The following is a 13316-nucleotide window of genomic DNA, read 5'->3' as shown; positions in this document are numbered from 1 at the left end:
AAAAGTAGATAGTGAGGGGTTTGCTTTTATATACCTCGATTTTGCTTCGGCGAATGGTTCATAGATGTCATTAGTTATTTAAAATATTCGATAGTTAATTAGTTGTATCGTTTATTAATAATAGTTATTGTTTTTTAACAAGAATTTTCAGTATTTTATCAGGATTAAAAGTAGTTTCAACGATCAAAGTTCAACGTTCAATGGGTGATTATACTGTCAATTGTCTTTGTATGCTGACGATGCCGCGCTTCTTGCTAACAACAAAGAGGAACTGCAATTCTTGGTAACAAAGGTCTACGATGTATGCGACGGAAGCCATTTGCTGATGAACGTCGATAAATCCAATGTGATGGTTTTTAACAGAAATGAAAGTATGACTAAATGTGACATCACTGTGAATGGAGTTGTACTAAAACAGGTAGAGGAATTTGTGTATCTGGGAATTATGTTTACTGGGGGTGGAATGACTGAGAAAGATATTGAAAGGAGGGTGAGTGCCGAGAACAGAGTGAGCGGTGCATTTAAATAAATTTTGGCTAGTAAATATTTGTACCAAGAGGCAAAATAAGCCGTTCACAATAGAGTCCCTGTCTCGCCCTGAAGCATGGAAGCGAAGTATGGCCTTGGAAAAACAGGGATGAAAATAGGCTGAATGCAGTCGAAATGCGATCTCTCAGGCGAATTTGTGGTAAAACTATGTACGAAAGATGCAAAAATGTCGAGATCAGTACATTATGTAAGGCTGAGATGAGCATTATCGACAAAATCAAGAAAGGAGCTCTACGCCGGTTTGGACATGTAGAGCGAATGGACGGCGAAAGAACGGCTAAAAATATTTACAGTGCGAATGTTGATGGATGCAGAAATAGAGGAAGACCGAGAAAGACATGTCACGATCGAGTCCATCAAATACTTGAAGATGGACATGTTAAAAGTCGGAATAATTGGCGCGCGTGCATGAGAAAATGTATGAATGGAGAGGAAGCGAGATCTGTATGCAAAGACAGAGTGATGTGGCGTTTTGTCGTCTCTACCCAGGGATATTCCCTTCTGTAAAATGTTCTTTATTTCTGTTGTTACATGTTAATATTAACAGCTACAGAGGGGTTGAATCCAGTCCTTATCTACAAAAATTTAAACAAACTCAAATCATTGTTTAAAATTATTATTTGCAATAAGGGTTATAGCATTTTTTTATAGTTGTTTAGACTGGTTTTAGTTAGGCATAATCAGCCCGACGTACAGTTGTCTTTTTCGCACAATATCAATTATTTTTAGACAAACTGTGTTCAAATCCCTATTCAAAAGAATTCTGACAACATTAAAAAAAAAGACCTCTAGCTTAATCACAAATAACTATCGACGTGCTTAAAAACATGCTAAGCATTTGAGCGATCACGTTGAAAAATAATGAACATCAAAAATGTTTGAGTATGTCCAAATGCTTGCAGACTGGCTGGATTTCCTTCCTAGGGAGTTATTCATTTTTAAATTTATTTCAACAGAGATGAAAAACATTTTTGAGAAGGGAATATGGAAGTCTAGGCATTTACAGGGCTTATGACCTATCATTGGCTGGTTTAAGTAGCCACACTGTGTAATATTCACCATTCTGCCCATGTTTGAACATCCACATTTCCTCAACTCTTCCATCTGTTGACTTTTGTGAAGTAAAAAAGTCATATTATCTTCTCAAAAATATTTTCCCTCTCTGTTGAAATAAATTTAAATATGAATAAACTCCCTAGGGAGGAAATCCAGCCAGTCTGCAAGCATTTGGACTTACTCAAACATTGTTGAATTACTACCTGGTAAAAGAAGAAGTATAAAAATTGGAAAATTGTTTTCAGGCGTTGCCTAGTAGGTGATTTGGTTCAGCCGGATGAATCTCACCCGCGTGATAAAGGTTTCAGCTCTTTTACTTCACCGAAGTCAACAGATGGAAGAGTAGAGGAAATGTGGATGTTCAAACATGGGCAGAATGGTGAATGTTACACAGTGTGTAAAGTGGTCAGTTAAACCAGCCGATGACAGGTCATAAGCCCTGTAAATGCCTAGGCTGTCATATTCCCTTCTCAAAAATGTTTTCCCTCTCTGTTGAAATAAATTGAAATAATGAACATGCTTAAGTTATCGCGGTTATAAGTCAACGCGTGTGTAATCTCTAAGTCAACGCTCGTGTCGGTTTGTTTTTTGTTTTCCTCGTAAATAAATACAGTTCACTGGCGAAAAATCGGCGTTTACTATAAAAAAAAATACAATATATTGCATTTGCAAAATAGTAAGGAGTATCTAATACAAAAAAATGTAAATTAAATTACAATTACTATGGCGACTGCTTTTCTTGACATTTGGCTCGCCAGCCGCCGGCTCAATGCAATGAATAGCGTGATAAATAATAAATAAATAAATAAAAATAGCAGTTTTGAAATATTTTCCATATCAAAACTCTTTATTGCTCAACTGTTCGCCCTCTTCTAAAATATGCCTCCTAGAATAGTGGTCTGGTCTCCATTCTATGTCGATCGCATAAATCACATTGAATCAGTCCAACATCGCTTGCTTCGAAAAATAGCGTGGATGCTCGGACTAGAGAGAGATAATTATTCTTATGCTGAAATAGAGTCAATGTTAAATATTTCTAGTCTACAAAAACGTAGAACTAATATTGACTCCATATATATGTTCGGCATACTAAATGGTATAATCGATGTTCCATCATTACTGGGACAAGTAAAATTCAATATTCCGACTCGTAGATTGAGAAACAATGAAGCACTGTTCATCGATCAGCATAGAACAAACTATGGCCTAAATTCTCCAATGACCCGCCTTTGTCGTATTGTTAACTCAAGACAGGATCTGGACTTTTTTGGTTTAAGTTTACAACGATTTAACCGAGCACTAAATAAATAGTCCAGATCTTGTCTCGATGTCCCTTATGTTTGTCAATGCTTCTTTTCTGTTTTAAAAATGTTTTAAACTATTCTTTTATTGTAATATTTAAACCTTATAAATTGTATACGTGGACAATGTCCGTTAATAAATAAATAAATAAATAAATATTTACACCGGTGGAATTCAAATATGTGATTGCGCAGCAGGATTATACCTCGCGAAACGTAAATATTTTCACATTTAATAATAGGTGTTCACGGATGTTGCATTGTGATTGCCAATACGATAAACAACCATGGTGAGAAATTGTTATCACGTCGCTTATTAGCACGTCGATAGTCATTTGTGATTGAGCTACTGATCTTCCTCATTCGCAATGCTTACGAAATTATGCATAGCTAATACGACAATAACCTACCTACAAAATATATTTGTCTGTCATGGCGTCACGGCGAGTTTAGTGATAACCTTTCCGAGCCGAAGTGAAAAAAAACTCCTTGAGTTCCTGAGCGGGGTTCTCAGAAAACCCCAGCTAAAATTTATTTATTTATTTATTAACGGACATTGTCCATGTATACAATTTATAAGGTTTAAATATTACAATAAAATAGTAGTTTAAAACATTTAAAGAAAAAAGAAAGAAGCATTGACAAACATAAGGGACATCCGAGACAAGATCTGGACTATTTATTTAGTGCTCGTTTAAATCGTTGTAAACTTAAACCAAAAAAGTCCAGATCCTGTCTTGAGTTAACAATACGACAAAGGCGGGTCATTGGAGAATTTAGGCCATAGTTCGTTCTATGCTGATCGATGAACAGTACTTCATTGTTTCTCAATCTACGAGTCGGAATATTGAATTTTACTTGTCCCAGTAATGATGGATCATCGATTATACCATTTAGTATGCCGAACATATATATGGAGTCAATATTAGTTCTACGTTTTTGTAGACTAGAAATATTTAACATTGACTCTATTTCAGCATAAGAATAATTATCTCTCTCTAGTCCGAGCATCCACCCTATTTTTCGAAGCAAGCGATGTTGGACTGATTCAATGTGATTTATGCGATTGACATAGAATGGAGACCAGACCACTGAGGCATATTCAAGAAGAGGGCGAACAGTTGAGCAATAAAGAGTTTTGATTGTACGGACATTAGTAAAATTTTATATAACTGAACAATGTTTGAGTATGTCCAAATGTTTGCAGACTGGCTGGATTTCCTCCCTAGAAAGTAATACCTATCTCAATTGTTGCAACAGACCGTAAAAACATTTTTGAGGAGGTAGTATGGAAGTCTAGGCATCTACAAGGTTTATGACCTGTCATTGGCTGGTTTAAGTGGCCACTTTACACACTGTGTAACATTTACCATTTTGCCTATGTTTGAACATCCATATATCCAAAAGTCATATAAAAATCATGTTCATCGAGCATTTTTTGCTTGAATTGGGATTTATTGGAGTTTGTAATCGCTTTGAAGTGGGCAGTTTTTATCACAGAAGCCTATTTGAAATGTAAATGAGAACTTTTTTAATGTTAATGAAGTAAGAAACACGGACTAATTTTTGTGGTCATTCATTGGTTCGTTCCAATCATATGATGTCGAGATGACAAGTAGGTAGAACATACCGAGGAAGATAGTACAGAAGTTAAGTATTCCGTCTCGATATGTACAGATGAAGATAGCGTTCATGGCGATAGTGTACAATATACTTCCATTATCCATAAGGACAATTAGTAAGTTCTCACAATATAAAATTGCTATTAAGAAATGGATAGTGGAGGTGGGTTGCGCATGGATCGATGAGCGGATCAAGCCAAATAGGTAAAATGTGTGCACTGTTTATGAATTAATTTTTTAAAATTGATCTGTATAAATTAGTTATATTTTTTATGAACATTTTTGTTTTTTATTGTTTATTACGTTCATTATAATTAGGTTAATTTGGATTAATTACGTCTTTTTTTATTGTTATGTTAACTTTGTTAAATAGCTAATTTAAGGCATGTTTCACATTTTGTAAAATGTTTCCCTCGCCACGGGACACCCCCGTGAGGGAACATTATTCTGTATAAAAAAATAATGCAAACAATGTTAAAGTATAAATAAATAATTGAGGCCCAGCCCCGGGGGGCGATAGATACCCCCTTAGGCCCAGAAAGGTTAAGCCGTATATAGGTATAATTATCGCTTTTACAAGAGTAGGTATTCCATAATAATGGTAGCTAAACCTTCACACACATTGTAATAATTATCCGGAGAGTTTAATATTCTATTCTGACATGTTCAATTGTCAGATTTTAAATAAGTGTTGCGCCAACCAATCGTCACTGTCGAATAAGTCGATTATTTTATTCATTTTGATTTTTCTAACAATGTGAATCATCCAGGAACGTGTAGAGAGGTTTTCGATTAGGGAAGCAGTCACTTGGTTCAGTGGAACTCCAATTATCCGAATCAATTTACCCTATTCTAACCCCATTCGGATAGTAAAAAATTCTGAGAATATTTTTTTTTCCGAAAAATTGGTCAAACGAAATTGATTACTGTTTTTATGTTGAAAATGAAAATGAATGGTAGAAGCATAGACTTTAGAATAGTCCAGAAACTACAGAAGGCGTCTAAACTACTCATAAATGAATAGTATTACGTAATGACTTATTAGTTTCTTTGTAGACGTACGCAACTCCTGATTTGAATTCAACTATGCCGTGTTGTGTCCTTTTAAAGTGTAGAAATACTGCTATGATCTTGAAGAGACAGGATGGGATCACATTTCATGCGTAATTAGCAACTGAATGTGTAAGTTACAAATGCATAACCTTCTTAAAAATTGAATTATTTTGCCATCTGTCAGATTGTCGAAGAAACAAAGTGGACATTTCATTAGTGTTACCAGGGTAGTAAATTTTTTTACCCAACTTTGCTCATCTAATGAGAGAACTAATGAAAATTGGATCCCATCTTGTTTCTTTAAGATCCTAGCAATATTTCTACACTTTAAAAGGACACAACACGGCATAGTTGAATTGAAATCAAGAGTTGCGTACTGAGCGACGTCTACAAAAAAACTACTGCGTCAAAACGTAAACCTACTCATTTATGAGTAGTTTAGTCACCTTCTGTTTGATGTGCTTATGCGGCTTAATTCTATGGCATGAAAGATTGTTGGAAAAAATTTTGGTTTGCTAGTGCAGTAACCTATGCACCACTCGGTACGGAAAGGGGGGTGATGATTACGATCATATAAAAAGACCGGAAATGTATCTCAAATGTTAATAATAAATTAATCTATTGGGTACGCGCATCACTATTTAAAACATGATTTAAAATATTATTTTGACACATAATTTAGTTCTTTGGAAAGCCGCCGGGTGATAGTGCGCGTGCGCGCGGGCCATGGGAAAATTATTTTGAAAAGAGCGCGAATTCAAACGTCAAACTGATTCGTAGAAAAGCGCTTTATCTGTGACAATAAAAAATATAATGAAAATTGTGTTGACATTAACGAATAATTACTCCTTAAGTACTTAACTTTATTTGAATAGTGTTTCGTAAACAATTAATTAATTTATTACTCTTTGAAATCTTCAGTTCACACAACACTGGATCAGAAAGGTAAACGTATAAATTGCAAACAAAAAAACGATTCTAGAATTGCGATTCTGAACGCTCTCTAAAAGGGGGAAAAAAGCGTTGCTAGCACATACTGAGGAAGCTCTGTGGTTGTATCCTATATTTTTTATTTGTTACTAGCGGACCTGACAGACGTTGTCCTGCCCGAACGTTAGCTTGCATGCTATTAGCTGGTTGGACAAACGTTTTTTTCTTAAATAAGGACACACGTTATTAATTTTCGCCTTTTTTGAGCTATTTATATATTCGTAATAAGGGTTAGTTTTTCGTTTTACCTCCTCATGCGATTGGCTAAAAGGTTTCGTTGTGCTCAAATGAAAATCATGCAAAAATCACTCCTCTCTTATGGAGAAAATACGGGAATACGTGTTAATGAATAAAAGTTAGACCGCCCTGAGCATTCTAAAATAATGTCACTCAACTCATGCTCAATGCGAATTTAGTCATTCTTTCCGGGTTTTGACGTGACCTTGACATTCAATTCGAAACCAAAAGAAAAGAAAGAACTAAGATCAGATTTTGTTTTGAGGTAGTAATTAAATAAAAATAAATAATAATAAAAGAAAAATGACTCGTGAAGCGTGCAAAACTGTCCGGATAAAAGGAAAATGACTTTTCATTGATATGTAGGTACCTAGGTACTTGTTTATGATTGTCGTCTGTATTTATCTACCGAGCGACAAAGACAGTAAAACAGACGGAAAAAACATAATAACAACATTATTTTTTTAGTATATAATTTTTACGTCTAGATTTCTAGATGCTCTTTTGTTATGTTGGCAGAATCTAGCCACATTATCTGTGCACCTAGGCGTTAATTTTCCAAACTGACAGTTATGTCGGAATTCAATTTGCAAACAAAATTGACTTATTTCTCTCTCATATTTTTAATAGGCTTTTAAGGAAAAAAGTGCCAATCTCGGAGCGATTAAAAATGTAAATAAATCGTAATTAAAGGGAAAATTTCTCGGTGGAGATAGCTTGGTAGAAACCGATGTACTTACATCAAAAGTTGATGGTGGGGGGATCGGTAGTGCATCTTCGAAATCGCTCTGGAGAATATGTCTTCAATTATGACGTCATAATGAAGCTATGTCACTTTTACCGTGACGTACGCTTCCCCTTGTGACATATCGATGTATCTACCAAAAACTTGAAGGTGGGGGGGGGTCGATAGTATATCTTCGTAACCGTTCGAGAGAATTTATCTTCATCTATGACGTCGTGGTGAAGATATGACGTCCTTACCTTCCGATTGTAATCGCGGCCCTGATATCATTTAATCATTGTATTTTTGTTTCAAATCAGTCACTGATTAAATCAATTAGATTTTTGAGGCTATTTTTAAGAAAATACTGCGGAAGAGCTGTTTTGCTTGAGGATTTTTTTTCTTTTTACTATTTAAAATTAATAAGGGTCTTATTCTTATTCTAAGTGGTGGTGTCAGTGCTATGCAAGCTCCTGACGTCACTGCGACCTGTGAAGATCTAGTGTGACGGGTCCCCGTGAATGGTTCTCGCCCTCAAAGCCCGGGTCTATAAAGAGCCTGGCTACTGTGTGGAAGGCGAGAGTTTACATTTGGCTAAATCTCCCCCCCCCCAAGCCCAGATCCGTAAAGTAACGTACTATTAGGTAGGAGGCGAGATCTTTAACATCCTCTTGTTTAATCAGTGGTCCCCCGAGGATGAGGCTCCTTTTATGATGTAAAGCATCACATCCACAAATAATGTGTATCGGTGTTTCCTCATTTGCACGGCAGAACCTACTAGTGGCGAATGGTAATTTTAATTACAGGTAAGCCATAAAAAATATTATATATTTGTACCTTCATAGTAGGAACATAATACAATGTAAGTAATATATACTATAAATCGATATTTTTCTGTGGTTCTGTGTGATACAACAACTCTCATCCATGAAATCAACTCAAACGATGTAACTTCGTGATATATTATATTATATAGATATATTATCCATTACTTTAATATATGATTCATGAAAAAAAAAAAAATACCACGATGAATTCAGTTGATATTAGGTATTCACTTGAAATGTCAACTGGCCGCATTGTTCTAGTAATTACTAGTGCTAAAAACGGCCGCGTGGAGTGCTATAGGACATATAGCACTCCATAGCATTACCTAAGTATGTATGTAGCAGTAACGAATAGTGATTTTATTTACAGGTAAGCTATAAAAAAATATCTTACATTTGTACCTACATCGGAGGTTCATAATAATATAATGTAAGTAATATATTATACTATAAATTGCTATTTTTCTGTGGAGAATCACACAGAAGAGTGATACAACCACTCTCATCTATGAAATAAACTCAAACGACGTAGCTTCATGTTATATAATATTCATTAATTTAATGCATTACTTATTTTAAAATAAATAAATAATAGCACAATGAATTCAGTCGATATTAGGTATACAAATGAAATTTCAACTGGCCGAAATGTTATATAAATTAATAGTGCTAAAAACGTCCGCGTCGAGCGCCATATGTCCTGCAATATGACGCATGAAAGTAATTATGGTCTTATGTCAAAAGTACCATCTCAAAAAAATAGTCCTTAAGAAACTATGTTTGAAATACGCGTACTATTTTCCAAATCAAGAATCTTCAAATAATTTGTGTAATCTGCAAGTTTAATCTAAGAGAAAAAACCCGCACTTAGTTTTAATACATTCAAAATATAGTATACTTATTTGTATGAAGAAATAAGCTGGAATAATCGGCTAGTTTCTTGGCTCACCGCAGGCGCTGAGCGCGCTTTATTAAAATTTATATTTATATTAGGATAAAAATACAAACGGTGGAAATGATTAAAATAAATAGTAATTATTTATTTGTTTTTCTGCATATAAAGTTACAATAAAACATTATTATAATGGTAAGCTGGGTATTTCGTTGAGAGACAGAAAAACCAGTACATGGATTAGAGCGAGAACAAAGGTCACCAATGTGGTCCACAGGGCTGCCAACCAGAAATGGAGCTGGGCTGGTCATATAGCCAGAATCACAGACTCTAGATGGACCAAGAAAGTCCCGGAATGGCGACCCAGAACGGGTAGAAGAAGTGTCGGCAGGCCTCAGACAAGGTGGTCTGATGACATTAGACGAGTTGCAGGAAGTGGTTGGATGCGGTTGGCTCAGGATAGGGCAATATGGAGACTAAAGGGGGAGGCCTATGTTCAACATTGGACAAGAGACGGCTGATGATGATGATAATGGTAAGCTGTGCATAATCGCTTCTATACGCAGTTCGCCCCCGCAGACTACCCCCTCCTCCCTCCTCGTTTCTCTCCTGCAAAAGTAAGGAACCATTTGCTTTTTTTATATTTTATTTTTTTTAATTTTAATCGTTCTAAAAATATATATTTTTGCGCATACTGATCGTCGTGGTTTCGGATGTGACAGCGTCTAATGAACACCCCGTATATCCAAATCATTTGCGTATTCATTGCAAACTTATTGGCGAGTGTGCGCTGTAGTTTTTTGTAGATACATTTACATAAAAGAGTTTATGGAATCGGGTAACCGGCCAGGCACTCGCAAGAAAATAATAATAACGTATCCCTGAAATAATACGCATACTACCGTGAAATGAGGTTATTTTTTGCAATGCCTATGAACTTGAATTCAACTGGGCGGATACGTACACACACATTTCGTGAAGAGAAAGTCAACTCTACTTAAATAATTGATAACTGTAGCAAAATTGTGACGAGAGATTCATTCGAATGAAAATAATCGAATGCATTCGAATACTAAATTCATTCGGATGAAAGTCTGAATGCAGTAATTATTCGAATGAATGAACGAATGAATAAATAAATCTTCTATATTTTATTTTATTTTATTTTATTTGGGAAATCAACAGTTCTACATACATATTTTTAGTAAACAAACAGATATAGTGTATAAACTCGGAACTAATAACAGATTTCCACATAGTATACAAAGTTAGTAAAGAAAATATATTACATATTAAATAAATACATACAATTTATACACATAAAAATGTCATTTTCATGTACTCAATAATCAAAGATTTTTTAAATATTTATTTTAAGAACATTAAGTTACTGTAAATTGGGCGGGGTAAGGACAAGAATGCTTGAAGAGAGGATAAGGAGGAGAGGGGAGATGTACATATTTATTTTTATTATTATTATTATAAGTTACATAATACATTTTTAGTGCAAATTTTAAATCTGACAGAGTGATGTTTGTGTAATCTATATTTACAAATTTTGTATTGTACATTGAAAAAGTCCTACGAAAAAAAGCATTTTTAACATACGATGTTTTACTTATTGGTACATGAAACAGGTGGTACCGTCTACAAATCCTGGCTGGCACATGTATTGTTATTAAACCAAGCAGCTCTGTACAGTCAATCATTCCTGTCATAATTTTGTAAAGCAAAAGCATATCGTTGGCAATAACTCTGGCGATGGTCTCTTTGTCCTGTGCTGCCCGAAAAATCCGCTCCACAGTTCTAAAGCCAGTCCAGTCTCGTATATTAGGCAGCCAGGACATCTTCTTCTTCGTTTTCTTCGAGCCCCTCGGTGACCATCTTGAGCTTCAAAATTAAATTAAGGAATGAATTTTAATCGAACTTATTATTTGAAATAACTGTTTTTTGCAGGATAAATGTGATATTTTTCCTTAAGGCTGTAGTCTGGTAAAACGAACGCAAAATTAGGAAATCATCCGATTTTACCATTTTAAAACGATTTTTTTTTTATTTATTTGCGCAATAATAAAAATAAAAAAAAACATAAAATAGATAAAAACAATAATTTTCAAAGGTATTTTTGCTAAAAAATATACTTAAAAGTTTTATGTAACTAAAATGTAATTACTTTTAGACCGGAAGATTACGCCATTCAACATTTAGACTGAACTTAGATATCTGGGATTTCAATAAACACTAAGTATTGAACTCAAATTTGTTAAAATAATTTGAAGATAGTAAATTGAACATAAAAGTGGCTGCAGCAAAATTTAATTTTTTGATTTCGAAAAGAAATACTAGCATTTTAAATCACATTAATTTTTGTGACATTTTCCTTTATTTCTACGTAAAGTTATGCCTTCGGCAATACTTTAAAAAAAATTGATTGAAATACTTGAGTTTAAACATTTTTTTATAGAATTGTATTCTCATTTTTTTTAAAAAGAAGATAATTCTGGTTGTAATATTTAATTTAAAAAAACTTCTTACCGTTTTTATGACCTTTATACCTGCCCTTACCGAAAACGATACCGATGAAAATAGTCGTTCATAATCGCGGCCCTGGACAGGTTCCTGAAGCGAACGACTGATCACCTTACCTTCATGTAACAAAATTTATCAAGATACGCTACGATTGGTGTACCAATGCAGTGCCATATGCACCATTAGTTGCGGAAAGGAAATGATGATGATGATGTCTATTTTTTATCAGAAATATCTAAGTAAAAGTGTTTTTTAATCTGATTTTTATTATAGTTAATTTTTAGGCGTGATTTTTTTTTCTTTAAAAATTAAATTTTGGTAGCCATTTTCAGCGAGTTGTAAATAACTTACTGTGTTATGTACTTACATAGTACGTATTGTATTTAGTAAGCTGGTGGTAGAAATTACGTCCTCCACAGGATACCCAGAGTTCTGATGCATTTGGCACTTGACCATCTGGTAAAGCTATCTTGGACCAATATGAATATCCCACATGTTTCTGCATTGAAATCACGTATTTTTATTTAAAACGGTCGTTTAACTATTATTATTATGGATAACTAATAAAGCGCCATTTTTGTAATATAATACCTCAAGGGCGCTTTACAAAGTGATTCTATACAGATACAAATTTAATTTTAACTTTTTAATTTAAGAAAAATAATGTACTTTGTCGCCACATGCTAAGAATTTATTCAAATGCTTTAGAGAACAAGTGGGTTTTAAGTTTCTTCCGAAACATCACTTCACTGTTACAGTTTCGGACCTCTGCTGGGAGAGCATTCCATGCCGCAGGGCCTGCGACCGCGCGTTCGCCGAATTTAGTGCGCTGTTTGCGTAGAGGTACAATAACTTTTCATTTCGACGTAGATGTAGCTGATCTAAGCGAAGACGTGTGTCAGCTAGTTCATCCGGAATGCTGGGTTCCCTTAGATATTCAGGGGCAGAGATGTGCAGTAACTTGTACATAAGCCGACAGAGTTTGTTTTCCACCCTCCGTGGAAAACGTAGCCTGTGTAATTCCCGAAGTAGTGGAGTGATATGTCTGAACTTAGAGATTTCAAAAATAAGTCTTGCTGCGGCATTTAATACAGACTGTAGTATGCTTTAGTACGTGAGAAATATAATTTTGCGTGAATCTCAGGATGTCCGTGGGAAAAATAAATGTCCCTATTTTTTGTATCGAACCTACGCCTCCATAGGACTAAAGCTTGCATTATATAAATCCATACGCAGTTCTTTGAGGCTGGATTAAGCTAGGGTTTCCTAGGACAGCGGTGCCCGTATTTTAACGGCCGTAGTGAACGGTGATGCAGTGGACAGCCGTCGTAACGGTGACTAGAGTGTGGTTTCCTAGGAAAACGGTATTATCAACACCATTTAACATCGTTTACCTCGGAAACCACTCTCTAGTCGACGCTACGACGGCTGTCCACTGCATCACCGTTCACTACGGCCGTTAAAATACGGGCACCGCTGTCCTAGGAAACCCTAGCTTTAGAAACGTAACCTCTCGTGGTTACTACGTCACTCTGA

The 13316-nt window shown here is 35.2% G+C and overlaps 1 protein-coding gene across 2 annotated transcripts in view; it reads left to right on the top strand.

Annotated features, from left to right (window-relative positions):
* Positions 1–6286: 6286 nt before the first annotated feature.
* CNT2 (Concentrative nucleoside transporter 2) overlaps positions 6287–13316 on the top strand; it is a 44429-nt gene continuing 37399 nt past the window's right edge. Inside the window, exon 1 of one of the 2 annotated variants that reach the window (XM_088230287.1) lies at positions 6287–6434. The gene's annotated coding sequence lies outside the window, so the exon portion shown is untranslated. Of the gene's footprint in view, positions 6527–13316 lie in introns of both variants that reach the window. The other variant, XM_088230286.1, reaches the window with a different exon arrangement.

The sequence above is a fragment of the Micrasema longulum genome, unplaced genomic scaffold (assembly GCF_059751315.1).
Source record: "Micrasema longulum isolate JH-2025_06_02 unplaced genomic scaffold, ASM5975131v1 h1tg000745l, whole genome shotgun sequence".
NCBI lineage: Eukaryota > Metazoa > Arthropoda > Insecta > Trichoptera > Brachycentridae > Micrasema > Micrasema longulum.
The sequence above is the reverse complement of the archived record's forward strand: the minus strand, read 5'-3'. Positions and strand labels throughout refer to the sequence as shown.